This window comes from Vulpes lagopus, chromosome 13 (genome assembly GCF_018345385.1).
Source record: "Vulpes lagopus strain Blue_001 chromosome 13, ASM1834538v1, whole genome shotgun sequence".
Taxonomy (NCBI): domain Eukaryota; kingdom Metazoa; phylum Chordata; class Mammalia; order Carnivora; family Canidae; genus Vulpes; species Vulpes lagopus.
Genome location: NC_054836.1, coordinates 44,729,773 through 44,750,870, shown reverse-complemented (window position 1 = coordinate 44,750,870; position 21,098 = coordinate 44,729,773). Strand labels below are relative to the sequence as shown.

The following is a 21,098-nucleotide window of genomic DNA, read 5'->3' as shown; positions in this document are numbered from 1 at the left end:
CCAGTCCTAGGTTAGGATCATCTGGAGTACCTTTAAATGCCTGAGCCTCATCCCAAACAAAATGAAGCAGGATTTCTGGTGGGTGGACCCAAAAGTGTCTTTGAAAGCACTACTGCTGATTCTTCTGTGCAGTCCCAGAGACCCGTGGGTTTAGGCCTTCAGTAAGGATTTCATTCTGGATTCCCAGTCTTCCTAGAGCACATCGGCGTCTGGCTCACAAACTGCCTCTCACTGCTGGGGAATAAAGTCCCAAATTCTTTAGCACATTTAAGGCTCTCTAATTTGACTTTAAATTCCTTTAACAGCCTCATCTTACATTGTTGTCCTATGACCTTGAACTCCTACTAATCAGGCCTGTGCTGTACTTTGCTGCCTGTGCTACTGCTCTACTTACAATGGTCTTCTGTCCCCATTCTGTCTGTCGCGGTCTTTCTATACCTAAGATCCACTTGGGGGAGTCTTCTTTTTTTTTAATGACTGCTTCCCTGGTAGCCACCTCTTAGTCTGTGATGACGAGAGTGAGAGTCTGTTGTCACACGTCCTTAGTACCTTTTGCCTTGATCTGTTAATTGTACCATTCTAAGGAGTGTTCTTAGAGGCACGCTTGTCTACAAAATGACCCATGATTCTGAGGGTAGGGATTTTCTTAGAGCCGCACCCCCTACCAGGGCTGGTGATAAAAGAAGTGCTAAATACAAACTGGTATACAGAAGGGCCCTGAGTTTGGAACAGTCAAACCCAATATACCAAGTTCTTTATTCTCTTTAGGCGTTCGTTCCACTAGTGGTCCCCTCCATCCGGCTCAGACTTGCCCTCTTCTACTTCCGCCTCTTTCCTGGCAATAGCCCAACTCCTTTGTTTCACTGTCATTATTTTACAACTGGCAAAACCTGAATCTTAGATGAGTTCGGCTTGATCTGCCTGTGACTCTTGGCTTGCTGAGCACTGCTACAGAAAACCACACGAGGGCCCAGATGGTGCCACTATCTAATTTGCAGTCCCCATCCTCGGCTAGGTCCTCAACAGTAGCAAGCTACCCCTCATTCAGAGCAATTTGAAACCTCCAGTCTTAGGAAATCTTCACCTTCCCCAACTCTATTAGCAGGTGATTTCACAGGAAAAATGATGGAAAACTTCCTGAACTGCATCACCAAGTCTGTCTGCCTGCCCCCCCCACCCCCCGCAAGTTCTTCCTCCTATATAGAATAACCCAGGATCTTTATTAAAGGCACCATCTTTTCCAAGCTCCTTACAAAGTCTGCTTTTGAGTACCCCGCCTCTCAAACTGGCTTGTGCGTCAGCATCCCGTCAGGAACTGAAACACGGATCCCAGACTGTCCCAAAACCTTGAACTTGAGGCAGTCCTCCCTCCCTCTCTGCAGCTTTTGCGTTCCCTCACTACCTTCAACTTCTCTAAATGGGTCCTTTCCTCTCTTTAACCATGACCAAGCCTCTTTAAAAAATATTTTCTTGCTCAACCCCCTTCTTTTCCCCTTCAAAACCTAATTACTTGCCTCTTGACAAACAGCACCTCACTATTTACCAGGGAAGCCAGTGAGACTGATTTCTGCATTATCACTCCATTGAAACGTCTGGAAGTTCAGAGTTTACTCCGCTTGTCTTGTTTGACACATAATAGTACTTTACACCCCTGAATACTTCATTTGAAAGACTTTGAATTGGACTCGCGACATGATGCTCCCCTGGTTTTTTCCCTATGTCTGGGGCCCTTCCTCAGATGATTTCACCTCTAACCATCTCTTAAATCTTGATTTTGTATTCACGCGCCTTAAGCAATGCTGTTTACTTCAGGGACGTATGTTGGTTTTCTTCGGCCTAGATGTTCACCTGAGAGCCACACTTAGATGTCATCTTAGCTTAGATTGCTAAAACAAAGTGCCATCAGTTAGGTGGGTTATAAACAAATTTGTTTTTCACGGTTCTGGAGAGTGAAGTCTGAGGTTACCGTGCCAGCATGGTCAGGTTCTGGTAAGACCCCTCCTCTGGGCTACACAGACTGCTGAGATATCCTCATGTGACAGGAACCTCGCTGGCCTCCTCTTACAGGGATACTAATGAGATCCTGAGGACTCCATCCTTAGGACCTAATTACTTCCCACCACCATCACATTGAGATTAGAGTTCAGCAAATGAATTGGGGAGAGGGAGGGGGACACACAAACAGTCCAAAACAGATATCTCCAACTTGAAAGTCTCAGTTCTCTCAAATTCAACATGTCCTAAGATCTTCCCCACCTCCATCTCACACACTTGTCTGGTTCGGGTTCTGTCAGTAAACAGCACTGTGCTCCATCCTGCCACTTACTTGGAAGTTAATTTGATTTTTCCCTCTCCTTCACCTCCATATACTGTGAATCACAAGGCCGTATAGTTTCTCTTAAATATCTCTTGAACTCATCTTCAATTTCTAACACCTTAATGTAGAGCCCCTACCATCTCACCTGGAGAACTTAATTTCCTAAATCTCCTTAAAACACTTTATTGAGCTGTAATTCACAATCACCAAACAGTTCAGTAGTCTTTAGTGTATTCATAGAGTCTTGCAGTCACATAATCAGAGAACATCTCATGATGCCAAAACCCCATACTCAATTCTCCTTTTACCCCCTAAATGATCTCTGCTGATATCTTTTTTGCTCACACTTTTACCACACTGCAATCAACATAATTTCCCAAAATTTATGTCATGTCTTTGCTTGGAACTTTTATTGTCCTTGGAATGGAGTCCAAGTTCCTTTTTGATTTGTAAGGCCTTGAAGAATCTGATTTCTCCTTCCTTTTCTGGCCTACTTTTCTTCCTTACAGTTTACAGTCTCCCTAAATGGAGAATTTTAGTTCTTTTAATAGATCTAGTCCTCTTTCACATACATTTTTATCTGCCTCAAACACTCTTCCCCTTTGTTTAAATCTAAGGTAACCATACATCCTAGTTTATACTTGTTTTCCCTTTGACTTTTAAAAATGTTCCTGTTTGGATGGTAACCCGGCTAAATTCAATTTACATGTTCATTTCCTTTAGATGGCTTAAAAAATCCTACCTTGAGTTCCCTTTATTTAAATCTCAATTTGTCCCCAATATTGTCTAATACTCCTCCAACTATCTTATAGTTAACATGTTTTGATTGTCTTCACCACTGCTGTGAAGTCAAGGGCTTGCATCTACCTTATTTCTGTATCCTCAACACCTAACAATGCCTCGCACATAGTAGACGCAAAATAAAATCTTGGGAATCCCTGGGTGGCTCAGCGGTTTGGCCCCTGCTTTTGGCCCAGGGTGTGATCCTGGGGTCCCGGGATCGAGTCCCACATCAGGCTTCCTGGATGGAGCCTGCTTCTCCTCTGTCTGTGTCTCTGCCTTTCTCTCTCTCTCTCTGTGTCATGAATAAATAAATAAAATCTTAAAAAAAATAAAAATAAATAAATAAAATCTATACAAAGGAGTGTATAGGTCATAAAGGGAATTTGAATTCAGACCACTATTTTAGAATTATAATGATTAGTAGTGGGAGTACCTCTGACACTATGGAGAAAGGATTTATCAAATAAATGAACTTCAAATGAGCTGGCATTAAAAAAAAAAAAAAAAGAAAGAAAACTTACCAATATGTAAAAAAGGATTTGACCAAGTAGGTTTTATCCCAAGGAATGAAAGGTTGGTTTAACATCTGAAAATCACAGAGTACACATCAGAATAAAGGAAAAGAATCCTATGATAATCTCAGTAGAGAGAGGAAAAATTTGACAAAATTCAATATCCATGTATGATAAAAACTCAGCAAATTAGAGAAGGAAATTTGCTCAATCTGATAAAGAACACCTATGAAAACTGCAGAGCTAATATACTTAATGGTGAAAGACTAAACTTTCCCCCTAAGATATGGAACTAGACAAAGTTGCCAGCTTTCATCACTTCTATGTGGGATTGTACTAGCCAAGGCAATAAGGCAAGAAATGGAAAAGGCATACAGCTTAGAAATAAAAACTAGAATAACTTAACAAGTATCCTAAGCAAGGATATAAGATCAATATTAAATACAAGATAAAAACAAAAGTCAGCTGTTTTTATGTACTTAACCATAAAACTTAACAACATAACAAAATTAGGGATAAATTCAACAAAAGAAAAAAAAATTCAACAAAAGACATATAAGACATACACAACATTGCTGAGATTGATGAGGACCTAAAGAAATGGAGAGATAGCATGTTCATGGATTGAATCAATACTGTTAAGATGGCAATTCTCTCCAAATTGATCTACAGATTCAATGCAATCCCTATCAAAATGCCAGTATACTTTATTCTCTTACAGAAACTGATGAGCTGATTTTAAAATTTTTACAGAAAAGCAAAAGAACTGTGATAGCCAAAACCATTTTTACAAAAAGAACCAAGTTGGAACACTTACACCAAAAATTTCAGGTGTGCCTGGCTGGCTCAGTTGGTAGGGTGTGTGAATACTGACCTCAGAATTATAGGTTTGAGACCTACATTGGGTGTAGAGATCAGTTAAAAATTTTTAAAAATTCAAAATTTTACTATAATGAGGACAGTGTGGTACTGTCCACACTGAGGACAGTGTGGCACGAGGATATAGACAGAGTATCATAGAACTGAATATATTTTCATGTGTTTATGGTCAAAATAAAAAAAATATTTGAGAGAGCAAGAGCGTGTGCATGAAAGGGGGCAGGAGGAGAGGAAGAATGAGACTCTGCTGAGCAGGGAGCCTGAGGCAGGGCTCAGACCCAGGACCCTGAAATCATTAGCCGAAGGCAGACACTTAACCAACTGAGCCACCCGGGCACCCTTATGGTCAACTTTGTGACCAAAGTGCCAAGATAATTCAATAAGGAAAGACAGTCTTTTCAATAAACGATGCTTGAACAATTTGCTGTATGTTTTATATGCAGGAATATTCATAGAATTACTAGAACATCTATGTGATACTGGTTCACCTGCTGGTATACGACAATATTTCAAATCGTTAAGTTATTTCTAGTATCCTTAAAGAGCTTTTAAAAATAAAAAGACTAGGATGCCTGGGTGGCTCCATTGGTTGGACCTCCAATTCTTGGTTTCAGCTCAGGCTGTGATCTCATGGGTTGTGAACTGAGCCCCACACGGGATCGCACTCAGCAGGGAGTACACTTGAAGATTCTCTCCCTCTCCTCCTCATGCATGCTCTTTAAATAAAAAACAAACAAATTAAGACTTTATTTGAGAGAGTGAGCGAGAGAGGGAGGGAGAGAGAGAAAGGAGAGAGAGGAAGGGAGCATGAGCAGGGGGAGGGGCTGAGAAGCAGAATCCACGCCAAGCAGGGAGCCTGATGCAGGGCTCCATCCCAGGACTCCGGGATCATGACCTGAGCGGAAGGCAGATGGTTAACTGAGGCGCCCAGGCGCCCCAAATTTTTTTTAAAAAATTAAAAAAATTTAAAAAGACCAAAGACTCTGCAGGAAATTGATCTTGTGAGATAAACAATGAACAGGAAAAGAAATTAAAAAAAAAAAAAAGAATAAATGGTTAACCATATGAAAACAAGCTTACCCCATTCATGTCAAGTGAAAGAGTCAAAGATAAAACCAACCCTGAGATACTGTTTCTCATATATTAAATTGGCAAAAATCCAAAAGTTTGACATACTATTGGTGGAGAAACACGCATACTCATATGGCTGATGGTCCTGCAAATTACCATTGTGGTTATTGGGGATTTGGCAATATTTGTAAAGTTACTAATCCTTTTGACCAGAAATATCCTATCTAGTGACCTCTCCCAAAAACAAACTGGCAAAAAATATTTTTTAACTGTAAATATGCACAAGGCTGTTATCCTTTATAACATTATTTGCAACAGCAACACAAATGTCCATTGGAAGAGGATTGGTTAATGTCAAATCCATACAGATCTCCAGATTAAAAAGCAAAACGGAGAATGTGTGTGTGATAAAATAGATACTATTTTATCTGTATTTATGTGTTTAAAGCATAAAGATAAATTATAAACATTTTTAAATGGTTAACTTGGAGAAGGAACATGAGGAGGACAAAATTAAGTCTTCTTTGACTTTGAATATATCTAGTTTGGTAAATTTGACTTTAGAACTAGGTAAATATGTTACATAATTATAAAACAAAATTAAATTTAAAAACTTTAGGATGAAGCTAATGAATCTAAATTAGTATCCAGTGGGTGGCATAACCACACAAAAAGTAACTCTTAAAACAGTAATTTATGCATCTCCAGTGGAATAAAGCCTAGGGAAAAAAATCTTTGGGGCGCCTGAGTGGCTCAGTTGGTTAAGTGTCTGACTCTTGATCCCAGCTCAGGTCTTGATCTCAGGGTTAAGTCCAAGGCCTGTGTTGGGCTCCATGCTGGCGTGGAGCCTACATTAAAAATAAATAAATAAAAAAATTAAAAAATAAAAAAATAAAAAAAATAAAAATAAAAAATAAATAAAAATCTAGGGATCCCTGGGTGGCGCAGCGGTTTGGCGCCTGCCTTTGGTCCAGGGCGTGATCCTGGAGACCCGGGATCGAATCCCACGTCGGGCTCCCGGTGCAAGGAGACTGCTTCTCCCTCTGCCTCTCTCTGTGTGACTATCGTAGATTAAAAAATAAAATAAAATAAAAAATAAATAAATAAAAATCTACCTGTTTTTAGTCACATTATTAGTGGTAGTGTTGGGATTAGTTAGTATCCTGAGACTGTTGTGTATGTACCGTGGGTAACAGTGAATGAGTAATGATGTTAGTACTAGAGTCTCTGAGTGAAGAAAGGACATACGGATGTAAGACAGAGGGAAAGTGAAATCCCTGTGGTCTAAGTTTGCAGTGCAAGTACCTGTACACACTCACATCCTAAACAAAACACAAATTTCCCGTTTCTGCTGAACAGGTCTGAAAAGGACTTCCCAGTCTTGGCAGTGTCCATAGCCATAGCTGTGGACTGCAGTTTTGAGGTAACATTTCCTATTAAATGGAACCAAAGTTTCTTGGAGAAAAGGCTGATTCTAGATACGGGGCAAGAAATGTGCAAAGGAGGCTAGAAACACCTTACGCCAGCTATCAAGGAAGCTATCAAAAGGAGGTCGCAGTCATGTCCAAAAACGTGGGAACCAAGGAGCCAGCAGGAACCCCTGGCCAGGCCTGACCAGGGAGGGGTCCATGGGATGGGAAACAGCCAGGATTCAAGATTGCTGGAAAGGCCTGAGGGCCCATAAGGACAGCAGGGTCATGGGGCACATGACAGCAATCACCAGGCAAACCTCCTCCCCAGGGCACCGTGCTGGGGAGCTGCAGGCCGCGGGTGTGATTGTGTGTGAGGGCAGCCCCATCTCACAGGCCGGAAGGCAGGTGCGGGGAACGCACATGGCCTGCACGAGATTGTGTGAGGCAGCACAACTCCGTGGGAGCAGTCCCCGGTCTGGCTGTGGAGGGAGAGATGGGGCCACAGAATTACTTAGAAAAAATAAAGAGACCAAGAAAATAAAACACACCACTGGCCAAAGAGAGGATGATATGAGCAACAGTGAGAATAACCACCCCAGCAAGAGGAAGATACGCACATTAAGAATTTTTTGAAAATTGAAGCTCCTGAATCATATTTCCCCTTCACTCATTTGTGGTTTGCTCTGCCTTTTATCATTCTACCAGTAGCATTATTTTTTTGGGGGGGGCGGGGGGAGTTGGGGGACGGTAAAATGCAAACTATATATGTATTGGAACGTAGACATTTTTCCAATACCAACCACATGTTGTGTCATATATCCTGTACTGAAAACATTCCCCTGGGGGCAGGCACCTGGGTGGCTCAATCAGCTAAATGTCTGCCTTCGGCTCAGGTCATGATCTCAGGGTCCTGGGATCGAGCCCAGAGTGGGGCTCCCCACTCAGTGGGGGGTCTGCTTCTCCCTCTCCCCCTGCCTGTCCCCCACACGCTCTCAAATACATAAGATCTTAAATTTTTTTTTTCCCTCTGTGAGGATGCCAGTTAATGGTACATAAAGAGACCTATTTTACATTAATCTACTGATGACACTCCTGGAAGATACCACTATGAATTAGGTCAATGCTTTTTTCCCTAGAAATGGTCTACTAAATACTTAACCTCTTTATCTTCAGAAATTAAAACATTAGCATGAAAATTTTCAATCATTTTGTCTTACTATTTGGAAAAAATATACCCATTAAAATATCTGAATTATTATCTTAATGACTTTGTATCAAAAAATATCATTAATCATCTAATATAATGAATGTCAGTCTATTCATGTGTTCCTGCCAAAATATGGCTACTTACTTTTAAAAAATAGATGTTTTTTAATAAAAAGACAAAACACAAAAGCTCCAGTGGATTAGGATATATCAAATATGTTTCATCCACAAATTCATTTTCAAAACCCACAAATTGTTCATCATTGGAGGATAAAACAAAGGAAAAGGGTGGAACATTTTATCCTCCCTTTTATATACAAACTGAATCATTCAGTAACAAAAGAGGGCACATTTTTTCTTTATATCACATTCCAACTATTGGATAAGAAATGACAGCATGAGACTATCATTACTTCTTATGCCAAAATGGATCTGAGCAATGATTATCAATAGCTGATAATATAAAAAAAAAAAAGAGAGACACTTAGGTTGGTAGGATAACAGCCTACCTATAATCATCTTGCCCTTTTTTCATCAAGAACGAATCTGACCAAGTTTCTACATACAAGTATCAATTTATGAAACTATAAGTGTTAGAAGAATATGTTAAATTATGCCAAGAAATGCAATCAACAAAATCCAGATTTTGGAAAACTGCAAGGACAAATGACTCAAATTTCTTAACAAATTGAAAAAGTGTATCAAGTTGTGGAAGGAGGAACCACTAGTAGAGACTTAAAAGATTTCTCTACCAATGGCAGTTTGTAGACTTTAGTCTTGATTCAAACAAAAAATAAATATGGCTTTACACAGAAACTTGTACACAAATGTTCAGAGTAATATTATTTATAAGAGCCAAGAAGTGGACAAATAAAATGTGGTGTATCCATACATTAGAATTCAGTAATAAAAAAAGAATGAAGTAGAGATGCCTGGAGGGCTCAGTCGGTTAAGCATCTGACTCTTGATTTCAGTTCAGGTCTTGATCTCAGGGTCCTGAGTTCAAGCCCGGCACTGGGCTACATGCTGGTTGTGAAGTCTACTTAAAACAAACAAACAAACAAACAAACAAGCAAACAAACAGACAAACAAAAAAAACCAACAGGGACGCCTGGGTGGCTCAGCAGTTGGGCGCCTGTCTTTGGTTCAGGTTGTGATCCTGGGATCTCAGGATCTGGGATCGAGTCCCACATCGGGCTCCCTGCATGGAGCCTGCTTCTCCCTCTGCCTATGTGTCTGTCTGCCTTTCTCACTCTGTGTCTTTCATGAATTAATAAATAAATCTTAAAAAAAAAAAGTTAAGAATAGAATGAAGTACTTATATTATAACGTGGATCAACCTTAAAAACTTTATGCTAAGTGAAGGAAGCCAGGCAGAAAAGGCCATATAGTAGTATTCCGTTTATACAAAATGTCCATAATAGGAAAATCCGCAGAATGTATACTAGTGGTTGCTAGGGGCTGAGTGGGAAATGGGATACAGTTTCTATTTGGAGTGGTGGAATCAAGACAGTGATGATGACCACACAAATCTGTGAAAATACTATAAACTACTGAACTATACACCTTAAACAGGTGAATTTTATGGCATGTGAATTGCATCCCAATAAAAATATGGCATTCATAAGACAAATGGAAATTTATTTATTTAAAGATTTTAATATATATATATATATATATATATATATATATATATATATATATATATAGAGAGATAGAGAGAGAGAGAGAGAGAGAGAGAGAGGGAGGGAGGGAGAGAGACAGGGAGAAGCAGACTCCATGCTGGAAGCCCGACGTGGGATTCGATCCTCGGTCTCCAGGATCATGTCCTGGGTGGAAAGCAGGCGCTAAACCGCTGAGCCACCCAGGGATCCCTGACAAAATGAAATTTAAATACTGATTTGCTACTTGATAACACTGTTATCAGCTTATGACATTAAAACATTTATCTCTTAGAGATACATCTTAAATATTTACTGATGAAATATAATGCTGGTGTTTGCTTCAAAAGTAATACAGGGCAGTTGGAAAGTCAGTATTTTGCAGCTGTCTGAGTAATAACTGAATCAGGCAAGAATCATCAAAGGATGCTTTAGTGATCTTACAGTATGTCCGCAAATTCTTTGATATTTTCCCTACAAGAGTTGTCACTTTACAAAGTTGGGAGCTTAGTGCTTTCTTGAAATGTGGGTTGGACTTAGTCACTTCTAATGAATAGATTGTGGTGGAAGTGAGTGTCATGACCCCCAGAATAGGTAAAAAAATGGCACTGTTGTCTCAGGGATTATTTGCCCTAGAGGAGGCCAGTCCATGCCATGCAGACCCAGAAGCAACTCTAGGGAGAAGACTGGGTGGCAAGGAAGTGACAGTTCCAGCACTGACTTGCCAGATGTGTTAATGAACCATCTTGGAAATTGATTCTCCAGCTCCAAGCAAGCCCTCAGATAATGGCCAACTTCTGGCCAACAACGAAATGTAATCTCACCAGAGGTCCTAGGCAGGACCATCCAGCCGAGCCAGTACTAATTTTCTGACCTCGAGAAACTGAGATGACAAATACTGTTTTAAACAAGTTTTGACATATGTATTATGTGGCAATAGGTAAATAAATACAGATGCTGAATCTAAGGGAAATTTCGATAAGATTATTTGCACGATCTTAAAGCATCTCCCCAGAGACTGCTTATTATTTGGTGGGGGGCGGGAGGAGGGCAAAAACTGCTCAGTGATGCGAACAGACAACTCTGACCAGTGATCAAGATCAACACTGCCATGCCTCCCCATGTGATACCCTGAGAGGGACACACCACCATCCAGGCAGGACTCTGGGCAAGAATGCTTATTTTGAATCTAATCATAAGAAAATGGTAGATACCCCCCTGCCCCCTGCAATAAGGACCACCTTATTTAAAAAAGGAAGAGGGATTTACTTTTCCAAACTATCAATGTCATAAAAGAGAAAGATTCTGGAAATGGAGGCTGATAACGGACTATAATACCTGGCCCCGTACTGGAGAGGACAGACATACTACAAAGAACAGGACTGACAGAATTGGAATACTAATGGTGTAGAGATAAAATGGAGTCAGTGCTAAATTTCTGAAGTTGGTAACTACACTATATGGTATGTAAGAGAATATCCTTATTTTAAGTATATTCTTAAAATAAGGATATTCTCATAAAAGTAAAGGTAGAGGTCTAGTATATACATAACTTAGCCTCAATAGGTGGAAAAAAAGTGGGGGAGACGTGCATGTGTGAGAGAGAGAACATATAAAACATGGAAATGAAATAAAGTATTAGTAACAGATGAATTCGAATAAGGGAGTAGGTGTTTGGTTTTGTCTTACTATTTTCACTTTTGTTACGTACCTTTATCCTTGAAATTATTCCCAAATAAAGTTTTAAAAATAACTCCATTTAATGGAGGGGAAAAGTGAGGGTAAAGATGAAATAAGATTGACTACAAACTGACAACCACTGAAGCTGAATGGTATATTGTAAAAGGTTTATTAAACTCTTCTGACTACTTTTGCTACATATTTGAAATTTGCTTTAGGTGAACAGTAGGAGAACCAAACTTGGAAGATCCCAAGTGTCTCTCCCACTGGTTCCATGCTCTTTCTAAATGCATTTTTTTTTTTCAGTACATTCACAATGTTGTGTAACCATCAGCACCACCCATCTCCAGAACTTTTTATCCTGCAAAACTGAAATCTCTGTACCTAGTTAACAGTAACTCCCCGCTGCTCTCTGTCCTCCAGTCCCTGGCAACCATCTTTCCCCTTCCTGTCTCTAGGACCAGGACTAGCCTAGGGATGTTACACCAGTGGAAGTGTAGGGGATTTGTCCTTCTGTGACTGGCTTATCTCACTCAGCCCGATGTCTTCAAGATTCATCCACATTGCGGCACATGCCAGGATGTGCTTCCTTTTAAAGGCTGAATAATAGTCCATTGTGTGTCCATAGTACATTTTGTTTATCCATTTATCTGTTGGTGGGCACTGCTTGCTTCCACCTTGACTATTGTGAAAAATGCTGCTGTGTACACCGTGTACATATAAGCCTTAGAATCCCCTGCTTTCACTTTTAAGCCTGGATTTTTACAATATGTTAGAGAAAGTTGCTTTTTAAATTCCTCTTACCATATGGGATTTAGTCTGTTTGATGGTTTTAAGTCATCTTTAAAGGGACCACAATAATGCTTTTCCTGATCAAACACCAATATAAATGGTCTTGACCACTAAAGCTGAGCTTCGGTTTCTTTTTTTAAAGATTTTATTTATTTATTCATGAGACACACACAGAGAGAGGCAGAGACACAGGCAGAGGGAGAAGCAGGCTCCCTGCAGGAAGCCTGATGAGGGATTCAATCCCAGGACCCCAGGATCACAACATGAGCCAAAGGCAGACCCTCAACCACTGAGCCACCCAGGCGTCCTGCTTTGGTTTCATTTCTAGTGAGTTCCTCCACGTGCAGGGCTATTCATACGACTATTTGGAAGTTACTTCTGCTGGAGGAATCCGATAATAGAAACCTTGTTGTAGGTTTTGGACATTGGGTAATAAGCACAGAGCAGAATGACCGAGGTTGTTGTCAAGTTCATGAGAAAGGGCATGTGAGCCTGGCTTCTCTTCAGGAGCACAGTCCTCTTCTTTGACGCCCGAGAATTCTCCTTCCTGTGTACCCCAGGACGGTGGCACTTCTTCCCACTTTCCTAAAGGGTTACATAATTATGCAGACCAGCATCGTGGGCCTTTTTCCACTTGGACAGTACTTTCTGAAACTGCTAGATTTCCAGATGAGAACTGTTTATTCTGGATCAGACTTAATTTGGTCAGCTGAATTCTCTTGGGTATGGAGAGGTTTTCTTACCCTTGGCCTACTTTTTGTGGTACTAAATAATATCCTTTTACAGTTTCACCAAGCACTTTGTAAAATAGAAATAGTTGAAAGCACTGCTTTATTTTGCTTCCTTAGCTCCTTTTGCTCTTTCAGTCCATCAGCTACACTGTGCTTGGTAAGCTGTAACCACAGAGCCTGGCACTGGAGTGGGAGGTTTTGTTCATGTTACGATACTCACCAAGTGCCTACTATGTGCCAGGCCCCCCCACCTCACTGTCCATTGAAACACTAGTTACCCCCAGAACAGTAAGAAGGGTCCTGGTGTAGCAGAAGGCCCGAGAAGCTTTTACTCACGTGCAGTGTCCCCTCCCCTCCACTACGGTAACCAGCGTCTCACACTTGCGTGGGAGAAACAGAAAAGACACAGGAAAGACAAGAAATGCAGAGGGAAGAAAGTCGGATTCCTGGCCCCCATACTCCCCGCCCCCCCTTCCCATTTTTGGATAAGTTCTTTTTTTCTGTATTTTCTCTTCTCACACTACCCCACTTTTCAATGATTAACTGCTGTGTAACATTACAGTGAGCACCATACTTACAGTACTACACTGAAGTATCACGGCAGGCCTTCTGTTCTTTGTTCCTGATTTTTCATGATTTGTTATAATGACACACAACTCTATACACATACCTCCCCCTCCTTTGGGATTATTTCTTTGATATAAATCCTTAGGAATGGAATGTTGGCCATACTTAGGATGAGATTAAGTCCATTTAAAATGAATTAGATGCTCTCTTTATTAAGGTACAGAACCTTTAATGACTGATCCTCCTTCTTAGAAGGGCATTTTTTTTTTTTTTTTTTTTTAAAGTAGGCTTCACACCCAGTGGAGAGCCCAATGCAGGGCTTGAGTTCACAACCCTGATATCAAGAATCGGACATTTAACCGACTGAGCCACCCAGGTACAAAAGGGCATCTCTCTTAAAGCAATGAAACAGGTGTTAATGTTCAAACATACTCAAGAAGGTGTCCACTTCAGTCACCCTCACCATTCATCAGAGACTTTGAGCAGTCTCCCACCAGAGAGAGTTGACCCTTGAACAACATGAGTTTGGATTTTGTGGGTCCACTTATACTTAGAGCTTTTTGATACAGTACAGAACTGTAATGTATTTTCTCTTCCTTATGTTTCTCAATAATACTTTTCCCTAGCTTACTTTATCCTAAGTATACAGTATATAATATATATAACATAGAAAATATACATTGATGGACTGTTCACATATAGCAGTAGGCTATTAGTAAAGTTTTGGGGGAGTCAAAAGTTACAAATTTTTGACTGCACGGGGGGTGGTCGGTGCCCCTAATCCCTACATTATTCAAGGGTCAGCTGTACTATTTTTCTTCCTGTATCTGCCACTTGGGGATTTCCCCCTCCTTGCTCTCTTTTCCTGAATCCTGTATTCTCACCAAGAGTAACTTGGAGTGGTTTTTATGCATCTCAGCCTCCTCCTGGCTTTAGCATTTCCAGAGATGGATTTCTTCCATAGTACTCCTCCATCATCACTTCTTACTCCCTCCCAGAGCTTTACCCACTCTGACCTGCTGCTCCTTTTCTGCATCGCAGGCCATGGGCCCCCGAGAGTGGCCTAAAAATCTGCTCTTTACTGCCTATATTCAGAATCTTACTTTCTTCACTCACTCAAGGAAGAGAGCAAATGCCACTTCCTCCAGGAAGCCTTCTCTGATTGTCCCAGCAGTAAGGACTGCCATAGCACTTTACTGGACCTCTCAAGACACTCTTCATTTTATATCAAGTTTTTGAGCAGGTCTCTTCTTGTCTTCTGGACCTCATACAGGACCATACTAAGTGGTTTTGTGACTGAATCTTTACTTGCTGCTGCTGGGGCTGCATCAAGGGAGAGTTATGTTTTTACCTGTCAGGTTGTAAGTTAACACATCTTTTTTTTTTTGAACTGCTGTAGAGAGCATTTCAGTTCTTCAGTTCTCTAGCACCTTTAATACTATGTTTTCATATATACAATGGCTCTGTGACATGCAGGCTTCTATGAACTGAGACACAGCCCCCATAAACAACACTGTCAATACAGGAAGCCCATCCCGCCTCCCCTAGGCATTGTGTTAGAAACTTTGGAAACACAGCCTGCTCTTCAAGGGAGAACAGTCACAGGGTTTAACCTGATAACTTAAAAGGGAACAAAAACCATGTTTCCCAACCAGAGCAGCAGTGACTAGTATCCTTCATTTACAACAAAGACCCAGAAGAAAAGTTCTAAGGATTCATTAAGCCCAGATGCTCAGAGGAGTGGAATTAATAGCACTCAGAATAAAAATGTTTTAAACTTTGAGTCTCAAAAACAAGAGAGCTATCGCTAATAGAAAAACATACTTCAAAGGTGGGAAAACATCTAAGATTTAAAAATTCCAGTCCTGCTGGCCCATGATTTTAAATAACCGTAAAGTGGTGACACACACACAACATACTCATTCATCTTTATCTGTTGAAACTTTACCTGGGAATTTCCACTTCAAAGGCATTTGGTGGGAGTGGCGTGGAGGCACCAGCCTCTCCTGCTGACCTTGCTCACAAGGGAGGGCCAGTTCAGGATCACTGCAGCCAAGGACGGTGTGCTTTAACCTGGGTCTCAGTAGTTTCTAGGAAGTGCTGCTGCAGGACTGTCTTCTAGGGCCCAGGCAGGAGGGGCAGGTGGAAAGGCAAGTGGTTCATCTGGGAAAGATGGTCGGAAAAAAAAAAGTTGGTCAGAAAAAAAAAAAAAATCCATGGGTTGGAGCAAACATGAATGAAAATCCAGAGTGACCGCGGATGGACTTTTTGAATATACAAAGCACACTGCCTTCCTGCTTGTAAACTCTATGGGGGGGAAAAGCGACTTCTAAGCAGGTTTAAACCTACCGACACAGAGCTGGCGGGACAGGTATCCTGGGTCTCCACTAGGCCAAGAGTAAAAGCTAGATGCTGGAGTGTCCCCCCGTGTTCCCTGAAATCACTCAGACTTGCTTCTCACTAACAGGACCCATTAAATTCCAGCGAAATCAAAGGAAAACACATGTCCTTACAGTGACTGTTTTCTGAGGGAGGGTGGCATCACAGGGGTTCTGTCCTCGGACCCACTGTTTGGGGCACATGTGATCTGAAGTCGGCAGAGAGCTATGAGACTGGGCTACCGGGGAAAAGAGAGGGTACTGCTGATTCAGAGAAACATCACTGCATTTAGGGCCAAGGCCAGTGCGCCTGCGGGGTACCCCCTCCTGGGCTGACCTTCTCAAGGGCGGCACCCAACCTGCCTCTGGCCTGTGAGGAAGCCCTTCAGGCTCTCCCCCTGCCTTCTCGAGCAAGTCTGTACCCCTTCTCCTGGCTCACAGAGTTCTCTCTTCCTCACCTGGCCATTGAGGTCTTAGCCACACCAAAGAACATTCACTGCTTTCTAGTGTGCTGATGCCGTCTTCCCAGCCCCGGAGCCCTCCATAGAGTACAGCCTCTTCCCTCGTCCCCACCTCACCTCCACAATGCTCGTGTAGCCTTCAGGTATCAACTCAGGCTCCCAGGGGAGGAGACTTCTACTCATCCTTGTCGGCCAGCAGCTGGCCACCACAATGTGCTTGAACACACCCTGGCTTACCTTGACCTGGCCCTCTCTGCCCCCTGTGGTAACTGCTCACCTGCTCCTGCTGAACAGCAAGCTCCAAGAGGGCCAGGAACCATCTGTGTGGCATGTGCTGTGTACATGGTAACCCTCAGATACCTGCTAGGGACAGAATTTACACTGCAGGAGTCTGGGAGGCTTGGGTTAGTCTTAAGAGTGGACTCCCAGTGCAAGCAGGTAAAGATGTGCACATCTTGGGTCTCTGGAGGCCAGTGTGCCTCTGAGGCAGTGTGAAAAGCCGTTAGTGTTTGTGGCTCCCCAGGACAGTTCTGGAAAACACTGGACCTTTATGTGATTGTCAGACGTGGGGAATGTTAGCCCTTCGGAGTAAAAAAATAAAGTTCCTTCATTCATCCCCATGAACCGGAGCACAGCACCTGTAACAAAATGAGAAAAATATAGATAAATTAGTACAATTCAAACAGTTAATTATTTGATTTAAAGGATTCTCCCTTAGTCTGACCTTATGCTCTTCTCGTGTTTTGGTATTAAATTGTGTATGGCGGGATCCCTGGGTGGCGCAGCGGTTTGGCGCCTGCCTTTGGCCCAGGGCGCGATCCTGGAGACCTGGGATCGAATCCCACGTCGGGCTCCCGGTGCATGGAGCCTGCTTCTCCCTCTGCCTATGTCTCTGCCTCTCTCTCTCTCTGTGACTATCAAAAATAAATAAAAAAAAATTAAAAAAAAAAATTGTGTATGGCATGATAATGATAAGAGAGTTAGTAGGGTCCTTAGTTGGCAAAAGAAGAAATGCCAAAACTTTCTAGTCACATTGGGGAGTTCGGGTGGTGGGAGGGATTGGACCTCTACTCTAAAGCACTCTAGAAAAGAAGATCCAGGTGTACAAGTGAATAAATATGAAAGGCAAAATTTAAAAACTTCGAGAAGATTATAGAGAATATCATGACCTTGAGGTAGAGTAGGGTTTCTTAAGTACGACACAAGAAGATATAATTTCCTCTAAACATAAAAGACACTCTGCCTCTCTCTCTCTCTCTGTGTCTATCATAAATAAATAAAAATAAATCTTTAAAAAAAAAAGGGGGGATCCCTGGGTGGCTCAGCGGTTCGGCGCCTGCCTTTGGCCCAGGGCGCGATCCTGGAGTCCCAGGATCGAGTCCCGCATCAGGCTCCCGGCATGGAGCCTGCTTCTCCCTCTGCCTGTGTCTCTGCCTCTCTCTGTGTCTATCATAAATAAATAAAAATAAATCTTTAAAAAATAAAAATTAAAAAAAGACAGATTTAACTATACTAAGAATGCTAGTCATCAAAACAGATCATAAAGAATGAAGAATAGACTTAGAATGAGATATTTGCAACATACATAACTGACAAAGAAACAGTATCCAGAATATATACATTATATACACACCCATGAAACACCCAAGCCAATAAGAAACAGACAACCTAACAAATGGGTAAATGACTTGAACAGGCATTTAACAAAAGTAGAAATCCATCTGGTTAACACATAAGTGAAAAATTACTCGATCTTATTACTAATCAGGAAAATGTCAATTAAAACCCACAATGAGGGATCCCTGGGTGGCACAGTGGTTTGGCGCCTGCCTTTGGCCCAGGGCGCGATCCTGGAGACCCGGGATCGAATCCCACGTTGGGGTCCCGGTGCATGGAGCCTGCTTCTCCCTCTGCCTGTGTCTCTGCCTCTCTCTCTGTGTGTGACTATCATAAATAAATAAAAAATAAAAAAAAATAAAATAAAACCCACAATGAGATATCATTTCACACTCATCAGATTGGCAAAAATTTAAGTTCCTTATGATTCCTAAGCATTGGACATAATGTGAAAAACCATCCAACAGTTTCATGCTCACATTTTTACCTGGAAGAAACACACACAGGTGCAGTGGGACAAGCAAACTAGAATGGCCAAGGCCAGGGCAGCAGCACTGTTTACAGCTGCCCCCAAACAGGAAACAGCCCAATCTGCCTCCAGCCAGCGAGGGGAACAGTGGGACAGCTGTACGATGGCATGGGATTATAAAACAATGAGAGAGAAAAATCTCCTAAAAATCAAATTTAATCAGAAAAAGACAGATTCCATTCATACAAGTTCAAAAATAGACAAGAAATAAACTATGCTGGTTGGGATACATAGGAGGTAAAATGACAAAGAAATGATGATCTCAAAAGTGAGAGTACAAAATACTTGTGGAGAAGGAAGAATTATCACCAGGGAGACACACAGGGTGGGGTTTTTTAGGCGCTGCTAATAGGCCATTTCCTATGTGGGTCATGGTTACAGTGAACAGTTGCTTAGATTTACTTTTAATGTAATGTTCCTTGCTCTTTTCTGCAGGTGTATTTCACTAAAGTCGCCCATCTCCTTTTCAAAAAATGTTTTACTAACTGTAAATCTCCAAACCTGGGAAGCACCTATTTATGTAGTGTAAATAAACACTCAATAAACACTGAGTCTGAGTGTTTTAAGGACCCAAGTAGCCCTGGGGCAGACTTTAAGAAGGAAGAGAGGCTAGAGCTGGGTCTTTGATTGTGGGGTCCCTCAATAATGCTTCTCTAACAATTAGGGGGTGGGAAGGTGATACATAGCAAAGTTTCAGTTGGCCAGGGGGCTCTGGAGGTGAAGGCGGCGGTGGCATGAGTTAATGAGTTACTGTGTGCTGGACCCTCGTGGCTGACTTAGGAACCTGTCCTTAATTCTGTAGACAGTAAGTAGATACCACGTCACAATTAATACTGTCATGCTTTAGGAAGGTGTACTTGGGTTTGTGGGTTGGGTAGGACTGGAAATCGGGAAATCAGTTAAGGGTCAGACCCAATCCCCTGGCAATGTGGAAGTGGAGCTAGAAAGTGATGGAATAGACATGTTCCTAAGAAGAGTGAGAACTTAGGGATGGAATGAGGTTTCCCCCAAAACTGCTTTTCTGCTCTTCTCCATTCTCAAGCTTTAACTTTAGGGGTACAAAGAGGGACTCAAGACAGATTCTGCTTTACAAGGACAAGGCACTGAACCACCCAAGGTCAGAGCAGGGCTAGCAGATATACAGACTTGGTGCTGAGGACCTGACCTAAGTTTTTAAATTCTCTGCAACGGGGGATCCCTGGGTGGCTCAGCAGTTTAGTGCCTGCCTTCGGCCCAGGGCGTGATCCTGGAGTCCCGGGATCGAGTCCCGAGTTGGGCTCCCTGCATGGAGCCTGCTTCTCCCTCTGCCTGTGTCTCTGCCTCTCTCTCTCTGTGTCTCTCATGAATAAATAAATAAAATCTTAAAAAAAAAAAATTCTCTGCAACGACTGAAGAGAATTGCGTGTGTAGGATGCAGCAGGACAAGTGAAGGATGGTAGTCATATCCCAAACCAGAATGAGCAGTCTAATGAACCCCAACACACTCATCACCTGGCTTCAATAATAATCAAGATTTCATCAGGTGGCTTTCGTTTTTTCTACAGTTCTGGTCCATATCTAAATGCTCCAGGAGGGGTAGCTGGGCCCAGTGAAATATGAAACATATACATTTAAATGATCTGACTCTTGGTTCCTTGTGCTGTGTTGGGAGGTCAGCAGCTCTAAACGTAGGTGTTCATAGGGTAAAGAGCATAGAGTGTAACCATTCTTAATCTCCTGCCCCAGGTTGCTCCCTGGCTTTGGACTGCAGGATCACACTGAGTATGTTTATGTGCGGCTCCCCAACCCTGCAGAGATTAAGGCCAGCAAAGAAGATGTTGTTGTTTGTCAAAGGGTTGTTCATTGGAAGAAAACTGGCTCTGCAATCACAATCCTTCTTGATGTTACCAGATTCAACAACTGCAACTCCCATCCTATCGGAGTAGAGGACAGGCAGTTGTGACCCTGCAGGTGAGGGGGAACCGTGGACCTCCCCATGGCATAGCCTGATACCCAGGTGGCAAAGATCCTCGAAAAAGGGGAGATATCGGCAGTGCCAAGCTCTACTGTCCCCCTTTCCCCAAATACCTCATCATTTCCGGGATGCTAACGTTCCATGTCCGAGGATGCTGGGACCCTAAACTTAACCCAGCACTCAAGGAAGTGCACCTTCCCCTGGGGCAAGGAAACTTGTCTGCTTCTGTGAAGCACATCACAAAGCTCCTCTTTTGTAGAACAGCTGTAAGAAAGACCACAGTACATGGAAATATCTATGAAAATATGCTAGGAGCCCTCAGTGGAGATGCCAAGGGCTATTTTGAAGCTTACCAGTCCAGGTGGGGGAAATAGGTTGCTCTCGACAATGTTCTATTCCCCTGGGGGTTTCTGTCAGGGAGCATGTGATGAGATATCACCGCCCGACCAATCTCTGTCTGGTTGTACGTTGTGCACTTAGATTCCAGAGAAACTAAGGGGTTCTTCCTGCAGGGGTCATCACCTTAAAAACAGAGGCATCATCATAAG

The 21,098-nt window shown here is 42.2% G+C and overlaps 1 protein-coding gene across 5 annotated transcripts in view; it reads right to left on the bottom strand.

Moving 5' to 3' along the window:
• The window catches only part of AVL9 (AVL9 cell migration associated), an 80,486-nt gene that overhangs the window by 2,450 nt on the left and 56,938 nt on the right, over positions 1 to 21,098 (bottom strand). The window contains exons 17-22 of one of the 5 annotated variants that reach the window (XR_005983473.1): positions 20,904 to 21,072; positions 20,664 to 20,814; positions 16,728 to 17,088; positions 15,560 to 15,774; positions 3,622 to 5,207; positions 31 to 234 (exon numbers count right to left, since the gene is read on the bottom strand). The gene's annotated coding sequence lies outside the window, so the exon portion shown is untranslated. Of the gene's footprint in view, positions 1 to 30; positions 235 to 3,621; positions 5,208 to 15,559; positions 17,089 to 20,663; positions 20,815 to 20,903; positions 21,073 to 21,098 lie in introns of all 5 variants that reach the window. The other 4 variants (XR_005983472.1, XR_005983477.1, XR_005983476.1 and 1 more) reach the window with 4 other exon arrangements.